The sequence below is a fragment of the Bufo bufo genome, chromosome 3, assembly GCF_905171765.1.
Source record: "Bufo bufo chromosome 3, aBufBuf1.1, whole genome shotgun sequence".
NCBI lineage: Eukaryota > Metazoa > Chordata > Amphibia > Anura > Bufonidae > Bufo > Bufo bufo.
In genome coordinates, this window is record NC_053391.1 from 569,168,554 (window position 1) to 569,181,952 (window position 13,399).

Genomic DNA, 13,399 nt, shown 5'->3' on the forward strand with positions numbered 1-13,399 from the left:
CAAGGTGACTTTAGAGTGTTAAACACAGGACTTGCAGTACAGGCAGCTTGCACTCTATTCCTGACTGATCCTGGAACATAGAAACTCTTCTCCAAGGTCCAATGCCCTAGCTCTGGCGTATATCCTTGGTTTTATCTCTATAAAGTACCTCCTCTGTAGTCTTGAGTACCTCTTGCTTTTCTTGACTTGCCTCTGTCTCTCTCAGTGTCCTCAGGCTGATTAGCTGTGGTGTTCCTGCTTCTGCATATATAAATTCAGGAGGGGAACCTTTTCCTTGGATCTGGAACCCGGTTACAGGGACTGCATTACCCTCTCCTGGTCCACAGGCTTCAGGCCTGGACTTGACTCTGACATAGTCTAATCTCTGGATAGACTAGACTACAGACTTCAGACTCCAACTACAACTCTAGACTGACTTTCCTTTCCCTGACTGGGCCTTATATAAACTAGGGCTCCCTAGCTCCCTCTAGTGACTAAGAGCTGGAATGACACCCCTAGCAGGCCTGTACATGCACATTTTACAGCAACAGGGAAATACATAGCATTACATTACATTACATTTTATAAAGATGACTTATACCAACTTCCCCATAAATAAGGGGGACGACAGCACACAAGTGACCCTTCTTTAGTGACGGGCATTACAGTCCCCGTACACTACACACGCAGTTTGTTTCCAGATTCTGGAAGGCTTTCTGTTCTCGCTTGGGGGTTCGGTTGTCATTCTCTTCTGCTTTCCTTCCGCAGTCGAATGGCCAGACAGAGCGCGTCAATCAGAATCTGGAGACATATCTGCGCTGTTTTGTGGCGGAGAATCAGGAGGATTGGTGTTCTTTTTTGTCCCTTGCTGAGTTTGCTTTAAATAACCGTCGTCAGGAGTCCTCTGATAAGTCACCATTTTTTGGTGCATATGGGTTCCATCCGCAGTTTGGGACTTTCTCGGGAGAGGGCTCTTCTGGTTTGCCTGATGAGGACAGATTCTCCTCGTCTTTGTCATCTATTTGGCAAAAGATTCAGGATAATCTAAAGAGCATGAGTGAGAGATATAAGCGTGTGGCGGATAAGAGACGTGTGCCTGGTCCGGACCTGAATGTTGGTGATCTGGTGTGGTTGTCTACCAAGAATATCAAATTGAAGGTTCCCTCCTGGAAGTTGGGTCCTAGGTTTATTGGGCCTTACAAGATCCTGTCTGTCATCAATCCTGTTGCCTACCGTCTTGATCTTCCTCAGACTTGGAAGATCCATAATGTTTTTCATAAGTCCTTATTGAAACCTTATGTTCAACCTATTGTACCCTCGCCTTTGCCTCCTCCTCCGATTATGGTTGATGGAAATCTTGAATTTCAGGTCTCTACGATTGTGGATTCTCGTCTTGTCCGCAGTTCCCTCCAGTACCTCGTTCATTGGGAGGGTTATGGTCCTGAGGAGAGGATGTGGGTCCCAGTGACGGACATTAAGGCCTCTCGTCTCATCAGGGCTTTCCATAGGTCCCATCCTGAGAAGGTGGGCCCTGAGTGTCCGGAGTCCACTCCTAGAGGGAGGGGTACTGTCACAGCCAGACAGCTGAGAAGCGCTCACAGGAGCTTCTCAGATCCTCCTCCTTGAATTTCTTTGTTTTGGTTTAGTTTCTCATCTCGTTAGTCTATCTCAGCTGTCATGCAGTCAGACTGATCGCTACCCTTTAAGTTCCTCCCCATAATGCAGTAGTGTGCGGCTGATACAACTTCCTGGAGTGTGCGCGCGCATGCTGTTCCCAGTTCCCAGTTCCCAGTCGTCAGTCGTCAGTCGTCTGCAAGATAAGTGCTGTTTATGTATTTATGATTTTGTCTTTTCTGGATCCAGGTGACCCTGACTCCCTCCGTGTCAGTGTAGGGAGCCGGTGGTCGTGTCCCTTCACTATTGTAGGGTCTTCAGGTAATAGATAGCCGAGGAACGTGGATATGCGGACATCCACCTTTGGGGTGTTCGCATAGGCTGAGCAGTGAGGGAGAGCGGCAGGTCTTTTGCAGGGGTCTCCCTTTGTTCCTTAGTTGTGGATCCAGAGAGACATTGTTTATATGGTATTGTCTTGTTTCCTGTACACCATCCGTGACAACAGCACCTCAACCAGTCTATGTTCATATAAAAAACTTGATAGACTCCCCAGGTTATTATTCTAGACACGATCAGAGCTGAGATGACGTCTAGGTATAGAGGAAAGCTGCCAGTATCCTCTTTTTCACCAGGACCTACAGTACAGACCAAAAGTTTGGACACACCTTCTCATTCAAAGAGTTTTCTTTATTTCCATGACTATGAAAATTGTAGATTCACACTGAAGGCATCAAAACTATGAATTAACACATGTGGAATTATATACATAGCAAACAAGTGTGAAACAACAGAAAATATGTCATATTCTAGGTTCTTCAAAGTAGCCATCTTTTGCTTTGATTACTGCTTTGCACACTCTTGGCATTCTCTTGATGAGCTCCAAGAGGTGGTCCCCTGAAATGGTTTTCACTTCACAGGTGTGATCTGTCAGGTTTAATAAGTGGGATTTCTTGCCTTATAAATGGAGTTGGGACCATCAGTTGCGTTGAGGAGAAGTCAGGTGGATACACAGCTGATAGTCCTACTGAATAGACTGTGGGAAAACTTTGAAAGTAAGGGCTATTTGACCATGAAGGAGAGTGATGGGGTGCTGCGCCAGATGACCTGGCCTCCACAGTCACCAGACCTGAACCCAATCGAGATGGTTTGGGGTGAGCTGGACCGCAGAGTGAAGGCAAAAGGGCCAACAAGTGCTAAGCATCTCTGGGAACTCCTTCAAGACTGTTGGAAGACCATTTCAGGTGACTACCTCTTGAAGCTCATCAAGAGAATGCCAAGAGTGTGCAAAGCAGTAATCAAAGCAAAAGGTGGCTACTTTGAAGAACCTAGAATATGACATATTTTCAGTTGTTTCACACTTGTTTGTTATGTATATAATTCCACATGTGTTAATTCATAGTTTTGATGCCTTCATAGTCATGAAAATAAAGAAAACTCTTTGAATGAGAAGGTGTGTCCAAACTTTTGGTCTGTACTGTACCTTCTCAAAGTTACTGCCAGGACCCCCATATTCAATTATCTGGTAGAATCTTCTACTGTGTGAGTAGGTAATATTTTAATGTATCCGTAACGAGGACCCCGAAATTGATTTTACTGGTGGGCCCTAGGTACCCTAGTCCGACACTGAGTAGGGTCAACATCAGTAGGCCGGGACAACAGAAATAGGCAGTCCCGTCAATACCATAGTAAGATACAAAATACAACCCCAGCAGAACCAAATACCACAGTGCCACTCCCTCTGCAGTATTAAACAGTGTCACTGTCCTAAGGAGGACAAAGCAGTTGAGCTTAGGAGGGCACCTGCGGCCACCAGCCAGGTGCATAAGTATCTGATGCTCCTAGCAATAAAAGAGGTCTCACTTCAGCAAGTACTGTAGCCTTTATCACGTAGAGAAAGTTAATAAAAGCCACTTACTAATGTATTCGGCTCCATTCAGACGTCCGTAGTGCATTGCGGATCTGCAAATTGCGCCCCCATAGAAATGCCTATTCTTGTCCGCAATTGTGGACAAGAATAGGACATGCTCTATTTTTTTATGGAGCTGCGGACCGGAAGATCGGGGCCGCGCTCCGGAAATGCGGATGCGGACAGGACACTGTGTGCTGTTCGCATCTCTTCCGGCCCCATAGAGAATGAATGGGTCCACACCCGTTCCGCATAATTTCGGAACGGATGCGGACCCATTCTACAGACGTCTGAATGGACCCTTATCCATATTGTCTCCTTTGCTGGCTTCACTCATTTTTCCATCACATTATACACTGTTCATTTCCATGATTACGACCACCCTGCAGTGGTGGTCGTGCTTGCACACTATAGGAAAAAGCACCTGCCTCTCTGATGGCCAGGACCGTGGGAGCGCACATAAACTAGTGCTTTTGTCCTATATTGTGCAAGCACGACCACCACTGATGGATTACAGGGTGGTTGTAACTATGGAAACAAGCAGTGTATACTGTGATGGAAAAATGAATCCGGCCAGCAAAGGAAGCAATATGGACAATCACAATACATTAGTAAGTGCCTTGTATGAACTTTCTTTACATGATAAATGCTATTTGCTGAAGTAAAACAACCCCTTTAAATAAAACTAAGATAATCAGATCATTCTATACCTGCCCAGTGGCCTTGAGGAGGGTTTGGGCATCCCCCAATCTGCCTCTGCTTCTATGACAGTTCTGAGAATAGCCAAGCAATTGAGTATATTGGAAGTTGTAGTCTCACCACAGCTGGAGTGTCTAAGGTTGCTGATCCCTGCCCTAACACAAATGACTCAGCAGGGTCTTGTGGTAATAAAATCCAAATGATAAGGCAGAACTACAAATTTTTAACAGAATAGTAGAATGATTATCTTTATGGAGTGCTTCCTCCTCTTTTGGATTTTAAACACGTTTAATTTACTGAACGTCCTATGGCAGCGCTATCACAAATGGGTTAAATCCTCATAGTTACTTACTGGGAGAGAGATTTGGGAGTCTCATTTTCATCTCCTGAGCTGACATCACTCTTCTTATCACCTAATTTATCATCTAGATGTGTGTGAATACCGGAGAATGGTTGCAACGTCCTTACTAGGTGGTATAAAACACCAGATATTACCAGATATAGTGCCTCTGATATTTGTTGTAGGGGTACCTTTTTCTATATCTGGTGGACGTGCTCCCCAATTCAGTCTTGGTGGGCTGAGATTGGTCAGCCATACCTCGTTCTCCCCAACATGCCTCACTGGGTGTTTCGTCCAATAACTTGGCCTTTAAACCTTCCCCTCTGTTTAAGATACTCCTTATTCCTGTTCTCCCTTTTGTTCCTCTTTCTTGGCTCTCTACTTAGCTTTCTTCTATAGCCCAATGAATTGGGAAAGTTGACAGTCTTTACAGTTTGGAAGAGATTTTAGCATGAGAAATTCTATATCAATAGATTTCAATCTCTGTGGAAAGCCTGGAAATCTAACAGGAAGCTTTAAGACTGTAGTCAAGGCTGTAATCAATCACCATGGACCCTATAAAGCTGAGCTAAAAGAAGCGGCCAGTGTATTTTTTGTATCTCTCTCTAGGTCATGGTGGAGACAAGATCTTGTAACACAAAGCTACCAGAGGATACTGCCAGCATACCTAGGGAGTTGCATGCAGGGAATGGTCTCTGTCCCTCAGCTTGAAGGTGCAGCAAAATAATGCTTCCCCTTTTGTTAATTACATTGCACCTCTTGCAGCACATTATACACCCCCCTACAAAGACACTTCTTCAGCCTTGTCTTGCTCCCTTTCTGTATGCCGCCTGCTAACTTTGTAGAGTAGGTTTGGTGCTTTGCTGAAGACTATGCCGGTCTACATGGCTTTCCTGAGCATGTGCTGTTAGGCCATAGGGAGGCCGATTGGTACAGTTCATGCATAGAATTACCTGGAGAGTTGCTGGATATTATGGGATGTAGCTTCTAGATCTGTATGAACAATGGGTCAGAGCAAGCTATGCCCTCTGCTTATCGAGATAAGTAAGGTAAACCATTTCAGTGCACTTATCCCAGCTATGTTAACTCTTCTGCTCTCACTCTTGAGTATGTTACCTAGTGTAATGCTGGATGTGATGGGGATATGACTTCCAGCCAGTGTGACGCTGCCAGCAACCAGAGTCTTCTTCTTACCAAGATCATTAAGGCAGAAAATGTCAGTGAACTCACACTTTTTATTCTGCTGCTCTCATTATGTTAATCATACCTCCCAACTTTCCAATCGAACAAAGAGGGACACATTGTGTGGCATGCAAAGCGTGCCACAGCAATTTTTTTCAGCACTAGGCCACGTCTCGTAACTCCGTTCAAAACATAACTGTGCACCTAATCCCAACCAGTCCCCTTAATGCCCCCACATAGTAGTTATTCCCCCTTCATGCCACCGCACAGTATTATGCCCACATTGTGCCCCCTCACAGAATTATAAGAACCCGGGCATCGGATTCATACATTTCTAATCATTTTAATTATTTTAAAGATTTGATGATTTCTGGCAAAATATAATAAACAAATCCAGTACTATACCAACAAACCTGCTACCCGCAGTACTGGATGTCCATGATCTGCTACATGCAGGAGTACTCCATGTTACAAGCTTCCAGTTTTTAGGTGACTGCCCATTTTCTTGAGATTTCACCCCCATGAGTCACACATGAAGTCTAGTGTCAAGCGAGCATGCTCGGCCGAACTGCTGTTCGGATCGAGCATATGCTCAGCACATCCGAGTACTCGGCCGAATACTGCGGGTGCTCGAGTACAATTTAATACAATCAAAGTCAATGGGAGACCCAACCATCAAACCAGGCACCCCCTGCTCTGAAGAAGAGAGGGTGTCTGGGTCACAAAAAAAGGTTAGAAATTGATGGAAACCCCATCAAAATGGATTGGAAACAGCATTAAGAGTATGGCTGGATGCATCTTGGACTCCTATTATCTATGACATACAATAGACAACCACACAAAGGCTATATGCCAAAAGCCAGGTATATGCAAGCCATCAATCTATCCATGAGACAGATGACAGGCTTAGTCAGCATACCTTACAATGGCAGTGCACTATGAGACATTCCAAACCAGCTCTCATTCGACTGAGAGCCAGTAAGCCTCAAAGCTACTTCACATCTGTTGGATGGCTTGGGTGGACGTGCGCACCTAGAGCAATATCATTAGGGAGACAAAAGGTTTTCTGATTGTCCTAACATAATATTCTATAGCCTTTCTATACAGTTTTGTCATGTAAAAACTGATTTGCAAAAACATGGGCATATGGGAAAGACATGCTAATGAGCAGAATCTGCCTTGTTTTAAGTTGAAAAACCATTTGCATGGAAAATTGGCGATCTACACTACTCATGAACAGCGCCATCTATTGGTTTCATAGTCTTATGACAAGAGTAATATTCTTGTCATGAGAATATGAAACCAATAGATGGCGCTGTTCATGAGTCATGAACAGCGCCATCTATTGGTTTCATTGTCTTATGACAAGACTATTACTCTTGTCATAAGACTATGAAACCAATAGATGGCACTGTTCATCTTGTTGGGGCACTAGTAAGTGGGACACACTGCTAAATAGAGTCCACACACCATGTAGCACTCAGCCTATAATAGCCTGCGCTAACACTAAGGTGTATATCGGATTGCTGCTATCATTCACACATCTTCTAGCACTTTATCTGCGATAATATAAGCTTGCTAGGGTGTATCTGAGGACTATTGCCCTGCTTGTAATGACTCATGAACAGCGCCATCTATTTGTTTCATAGACTTATGACAAGACTATGAATCCAATAGATGGCGCTGTTCATGAGTAGTGTAGATCGCAAATATTCTAATCGCAAATTTTTATCATGAATTTTCCATGCAAAAGGCTACACTAATAATCTTGTCATAAGACTATGAAACCAATAGATGTCGCTGTTCATGACTCATGTACAGTGCCATCTATTGGTTTCATAGTCTTATGACATAGTTGGTGCTGTTCATGAGTAGTGTAGATCGCAAATTTTCCATGCAAATGGTTTTTCAGCTGAAAAACAAGGCAGATTCTGCTCATTAGCATGTCTTTCCCATATGCCCATGTTTATGCAAATGAGTTTTTACATGACAAAACTGTATAGAAAGGTTATTGAATATTATGTTAGGACAATCAGAAAACTTTTTTGTCTCCCTAATGATATTGATCTAGGTGCACAGGTCCACCCAAGCCATCCAACATATCTGAAGTAACTTTGAGAATTACTGGTCAGATGAGAGCTGGTTTGGAATGTCTCATAGTGCACAAGGCTGCCATTGTAAGGTATGCTGACTAAGCCTGTTATCTGTCTCATGGATAGATTGATGGCTTGCACATACATGGCTTTTGGCATATAGCCTTTGTGTGGTTGTCTATTGTATGTTGTAGATAATAGGAGTCCAAGACGCATCCAGCTATCCTCTTAATGCTGTTTCCAAACAATTTTAATGTGGTTTCCATCAATTTCTAACCTTTTTTTTGTGAACCAGACACTCTCTTCTCTTCCAAGCAGGGGGTGCCTGGGGTTCTCCCATTGACTTGTATTGTGCTCGGTAGAGCACACGAGCACTTTGGTGCTGAAAAACTGAAAACACTAGTCCCCACTATCTTTTCAGTTTTTAATAATGCGTTGGACAGTTCTTAACCCAATTTTAGTAGTTTCTGCAATCTCCTTAGATGTTTTCTTTGCTTGATGCATGCCAATGATTTGACCCTTCTCAAACAGACTAACATCTTTTTCACGACCGCGAGATGTGTCTTTCATGGTTGTTTAGGAAATGAGAAGCAACTCATTGCACCAGTTGGGGTTAAATAACTCGTTGCCAGCTGAAATATAATTGCCCACGCAGTAATTATCCAATAGGAGGCTCATAACTATTTGCTTAGTTAAATCCAGGTGGCAACTTTTTTTTTGGACAGGCAGTGTATATATATCATATATACACTCACCTAAAGAATTATTAGGAACACCTGTTCTATTTCTCATTAATGCAATTATCTAGTCAACCAATCACATGGCAGTTGCTTCAATGCATTTAGGGGGGTGGTCCTGGTCAAGACAATCTCCTGAACTCCAAACTGAATGTCAGAATAGGAAAAAAAGGTGATTTAAGCAATTTTGAGCGTGGCATGGTTGTTGGTGCCAGACGGGCCGCGCTGAGTATTTCACAATCTGCTCAGTTACTGGGATTTTCACGCACAACCATTTCTAGGGTTTACAAAGAATGGTGTGAAAAGGGAAAAACATCCAGTATGCGGCAGTCCTGTGGGCAAAAATGCCTTGTGGATGCTAGAGGTCAGAGGAGAATGGGCCGACTGATTCAAGCTGATAGAAGAGCAACGTTGACTGAAATAACCACTCGTTACAACCGAGGTATGCAGCAAAGCATTTGTGAAGCCACAACACGCACAACCTTGAGGCGGATGGGCTACAATAGCAGAAGACCCCACCGGGTACCACTCATCTCCACTACAAATAGAAAAAAAGAGGCTACAATTTGCACGAGCTCACCAAAATTGGACTGTTGAAGACTGGAAAAATGTTGCCTGGTCTGATGAGTCTTGATTTCTGTTGAGACATTCAAATGGTAGAGTCCGAATTTGGCGTAAACAGAATGAGTACATGTATCCATCCTCTGATGGCTACTTGCAGCAGGATAATGCACCATGTCACAAAGCTCGAATAATTTCAAATTGGTTTCTTGAACATGACAATGAGTTCACTGTACTAAAATGGCCCCCACAGTCACCAGATCTCAACCCAATAAAGCATCTTTAGGATGTGGTGGAACGGGAGCTTCGTGCCCTGGATGTGCATCCCTCAAATCTCCATCAACTGCAAGATGCTATCCTATCAATATGGGCCAACATTTCTAAAGAATGCTATCAGCACCTTGTTGAATCAATGCCACGTAGAATTAAGGCAGTTCTGAAGGCAAAAGGGGGTCCAACACCGTATTAGTATGGTGTTCCTAATAATTCTTTAGGTGAGTGTATACTGGCACAATATGGGGGGGGGGGCACTATGAGGCCCTATATACTGGCACAATATGGGGGGGACACTATGCTAAACTAGTACATGGATTGCAGGATAAAACTTACCAGGAAAGGTTAAAGGACCTTAATATGTATAGCTTGGAAGAAAGAAGAGACAGAGGGGATATGATAGAAACTTTTAAATACATAAAGGGAATCAACTCGGTAAAGGAAGAGAGCATATTTAAAAGAAGAAAAACTACCACAAGAGGACACAGTTTTAAATTAGAGGGGCAAAGGTTTAAAAGTAATATAAGGAAGTATTACTTTACTGAGAGAGTAGTGGATGCATGGAATAGCCTTCCTGCAGAAGTGGTAGCTGCAAATACAGTGAAGGGGTTTAAGCATGCATGGGATAGGCATAAGGCCATCCTTCATATAAGATAGGGCCGGGGGCTATCCATAGTATTCAGTATATTGGGCAGACTAGATGGGCCAAATGGTTCTTATCTGCTGACACATTCCATGTTTCTATGCAGAAGAGGGGAAGCACTATGGGGCCCTATATACTGGCACAATATGGGGGGGTCGGCACTATGGAGAAGAAGGGAAGCACTATGGGGCCATATATACTAGCACAATATGGGGGGCCTATATACTGGCACAACATGGGGGGCACTATGTAGAAGAGGGGAAGCACTATGGGGCCCTATATACTGGCACAACATGGGGGGCACTATGGAGAAGAGGGGAAGCACTATGGGGCCCTATATACTGGCACAATATGGGGGGGCACTATGGGGCCCTATATACTGGCACAACATGGGGGACACTATGCAGAAGAGGGGAAGCACTATGGGGCCCTATATACTGGCACAATATGGTGGGGTCAGCACTATGGAGAAGAGGGAAGCACTATGGGGCCATATATACTGACACAATATGGGGGGGCCTATATACTGGCACAATACGGGGGCACTATGGAGAAGAGGGAAAGCACTTTGGGGGCCCTATATACTGGCACATTATGGGGGGGCACTATGGAGAACAGGGGAAGGAGCACTATGGGGGCATCTACTGGGGGCCCTATATACTGGCACGCATTATAGGTGGTCACTATGGAGAAGTGGGGGACAAGAGCACTATGAGGGCATTATATAGGGTGATTTAATACTAGCACCCATTTTGATGCCACTTTGGGGAAGGGAGGAAAGGAGCATTATGGGGGTATCTATGTGGGGCAGTCTATAGGGGCATTTTATAGTGCCACATTATGGAGGGCACTATGGAGATGGGGAAGGAGCACTATGGGGGCATCTTCTGGGGGGACTATATAGGAGTATTTTATACTGGCACAAATTATAAGGTCACTATGGGCACCTAAGCTCAACTGGGGGCACTAAGTGTTTTTTGTAGTGGCACACAGTACGGGTCATTGGAACACATAAGGGCACTCTGGGGACATTGGCTCTACTGGGGGCACTAAGAGGAGGTATTTCTTTTTTTACTGCCACACAACAGGGCATTTTTTGTACTAGTGCACATTATAAGGGGGGGGGGGGGTTCTACTGTCACACATTATAAAGAGAATTATTACTATCGGGGCATTATGGTGGGCTTTATTACAACTGGGGGACTATGGGAGCATTATTACTTGTGGGACACAATTACTGTTGGGGGCACTGTAGGAGCACTATTACTACTAAATGCACTCTGTCAAAGAAATAATTACTATTGTTGGGACTTTGGGAGCACCATTACTTTGGGGGCACCCTGACACAGCATCAGCTTAGCACAGTTCTTTTTGCAGTATAGTTTTGGGGAGCACAGCTTCTCAGTATTGGGGGTGCATGATGGGATGTTAATTGGAGGATGATGGAAAAGTAGGAAACTAAGATGTCTGTCAAACTCTGCAGAGACGTGAGGTGGCTGAAAGAAATTATCACGTGGTCTGGTCTGAATGGAGAAGATGAAGAAAGAGAACGTCTACATCAGAGGAGACGTCACTGGATATAAGAGGTATAGGGCGCTGTATTAGGCTACTTTCACATCTGCGTTAGTGATCCTGGCAGGCTGTTCCAGCTGAGAATTCACTGGATCCGGCACTGCTGGATGCAGACAGAATGCCCGCCAGCCCCATTAACTATAATGGGGTACGGCAGAGATCCGGCCACAATCTGGGAAAAATGCAGAGAATCAGCGGGACATAAACCGCTGCATGCTGTGCTTTGTGTCCAGTCGATTCCTTGCATTTTCTGCTGGATTAGGTGGCCGGATCGTACTAAGACCCCTAATGTCACCTGGGGACCCCCAAAGAAGCTTGTGTGTTGGCTGAAGCTGTCACGAGGGTATCGAGAACCACGCCTGACTCCGTTATACCCGGGGTCAGGAAGTCGCAGCGGTTGGCTGCACGCTCTATTTAAGATAGGGCTGTTTTCCTTATGGTAGCTTTCTGGGTTTGCTTTGCAAACCCTTTTGGCTCACTCAGGGATCCGTAGCGCCTTCTCCTCAGCTGTTCCTTGTCCAGCACTCCCAAACCTCCTTATATTCCTCTCTCACACTTCTCTGGTTGCCAGAGATAGAACTTCCTGCCTGGGCATCTATTCTGACCTTCTGGAGCTGTGTTGCTGCGTTCTCTGGTAGTTGGTCCAGAACGCTACCCTCCGGATCCCTGTTGGACCTTTGTGGTCTATTGTGATCGCCCACCTGGGTGTATGTGTTTGTCTGTTTTGTCTGTCCTCTCCCTGGTGTTTCCCTCTTAGTGATAGTGGTGCGGACTAGCGATTCACTATCTAGGGTTCATTTTAGGGAAAGCCAGGGTTTAGGCACGTGATCGCCGCACGGGTGAGGAACCCGTCTAGGGACGTCAGGGCAGTCAGGTGCCAGCCGCAAAGTGAGTTAGGGGTCACCACCTTTCCCTCTCCCTTGGGCAGGGCTTTCCCTTTTTATCCTCCCTGTGCGTGACGTCGGTCATTACAGAAGCCTTCCTCTCTTACTGGTGGCTGGCCCTGTCTCTCAATTGTGCTTCCGATTTTGGCTCCGCCCCTAGACTGCAAGGGGGTGTGGCCTTTTGGGGGTCATGTGATTGGGCTGCTCAGTCAAAAATGCCTGGGCCTATTTTTTGTTCCAGTCTGGCCCTGGTCAGAACTGTAACTTTCCTGCCTCTGACTTTTTGTGCTTGAACAGCAGATGCTACGATTAGTGAATACTAACTGTAAAGGACGTAATGTTACAGTATGTCTTACCTTATGGGTTCTTGAAGTGTTATATGGTTACAGAGCTGACCCCATATACTTCAGTAAACAGCGGAAATAAGTGGTGGACTTTATCTTTATATATCACACTCTCAGCTAGTGCTTTGGCTGTATTTGCCTGGAGCAAGTTTTGGCTCAGCTTCTGCATGTACTTAAATTGTCCAAGACTTGGAGTGGATCCTAAAGGGAGGGGAAGAATGAAAGGAAGGACTGTACGTGGCTGCAGAGATTTGGAACAGGGGTTATCGCATGAATTTTTTCAACTGTTTTGAACTCGCTTAGGGTGCTGCCGCGTTTTGGATGCAGCACAAAACGCCTTAAACTTGCTTGCTTTCCTGTGGGCAGGCATTAGTTCTTCAAGCACCGCCATTGCCCAGAACAGATTTGTAATTAATTCTTGTTAACCCCTTCCTCCCCTGCATAGAAAATAGTCCCTCACGTGAAGCCCCAGAGATACATATGGTACATAATGCAATTTGTGTCTCCATTGTCTAGAGATATGGCCATTTATTTCTATAAATTTAGAAATAGGGATAAATGAATGTGTCAGG

General features: G+C 44.8%; 1 protein-coding gene across 2 annotated transcripts in view; it reads right to left on the reverse strand.

Moving 5' to 3' along the window:
- Positions 1 to 12,993, reverse strand: part of LOC120996032 (retinol dehydrogenase 7-like) — a 48,194-nt gene extending 35,201 nt beyond the window's left edge. The window contains exon 1 of one of the 2 annotated variants that reach the window (XM_040425689.1): positions 12,840 to 12,993. The gene's annotated coding sequence lies outside the window, so the exon portion shown is untranslated. The remainder of the gene's footprint in view (positions 1 to 12,839) is intronic. The other variant, XM_040425688.1, reaches the window with a different exon arrangement.
- Positions 12,994 to 13,399: the final 406 nt, after the last annotated feature.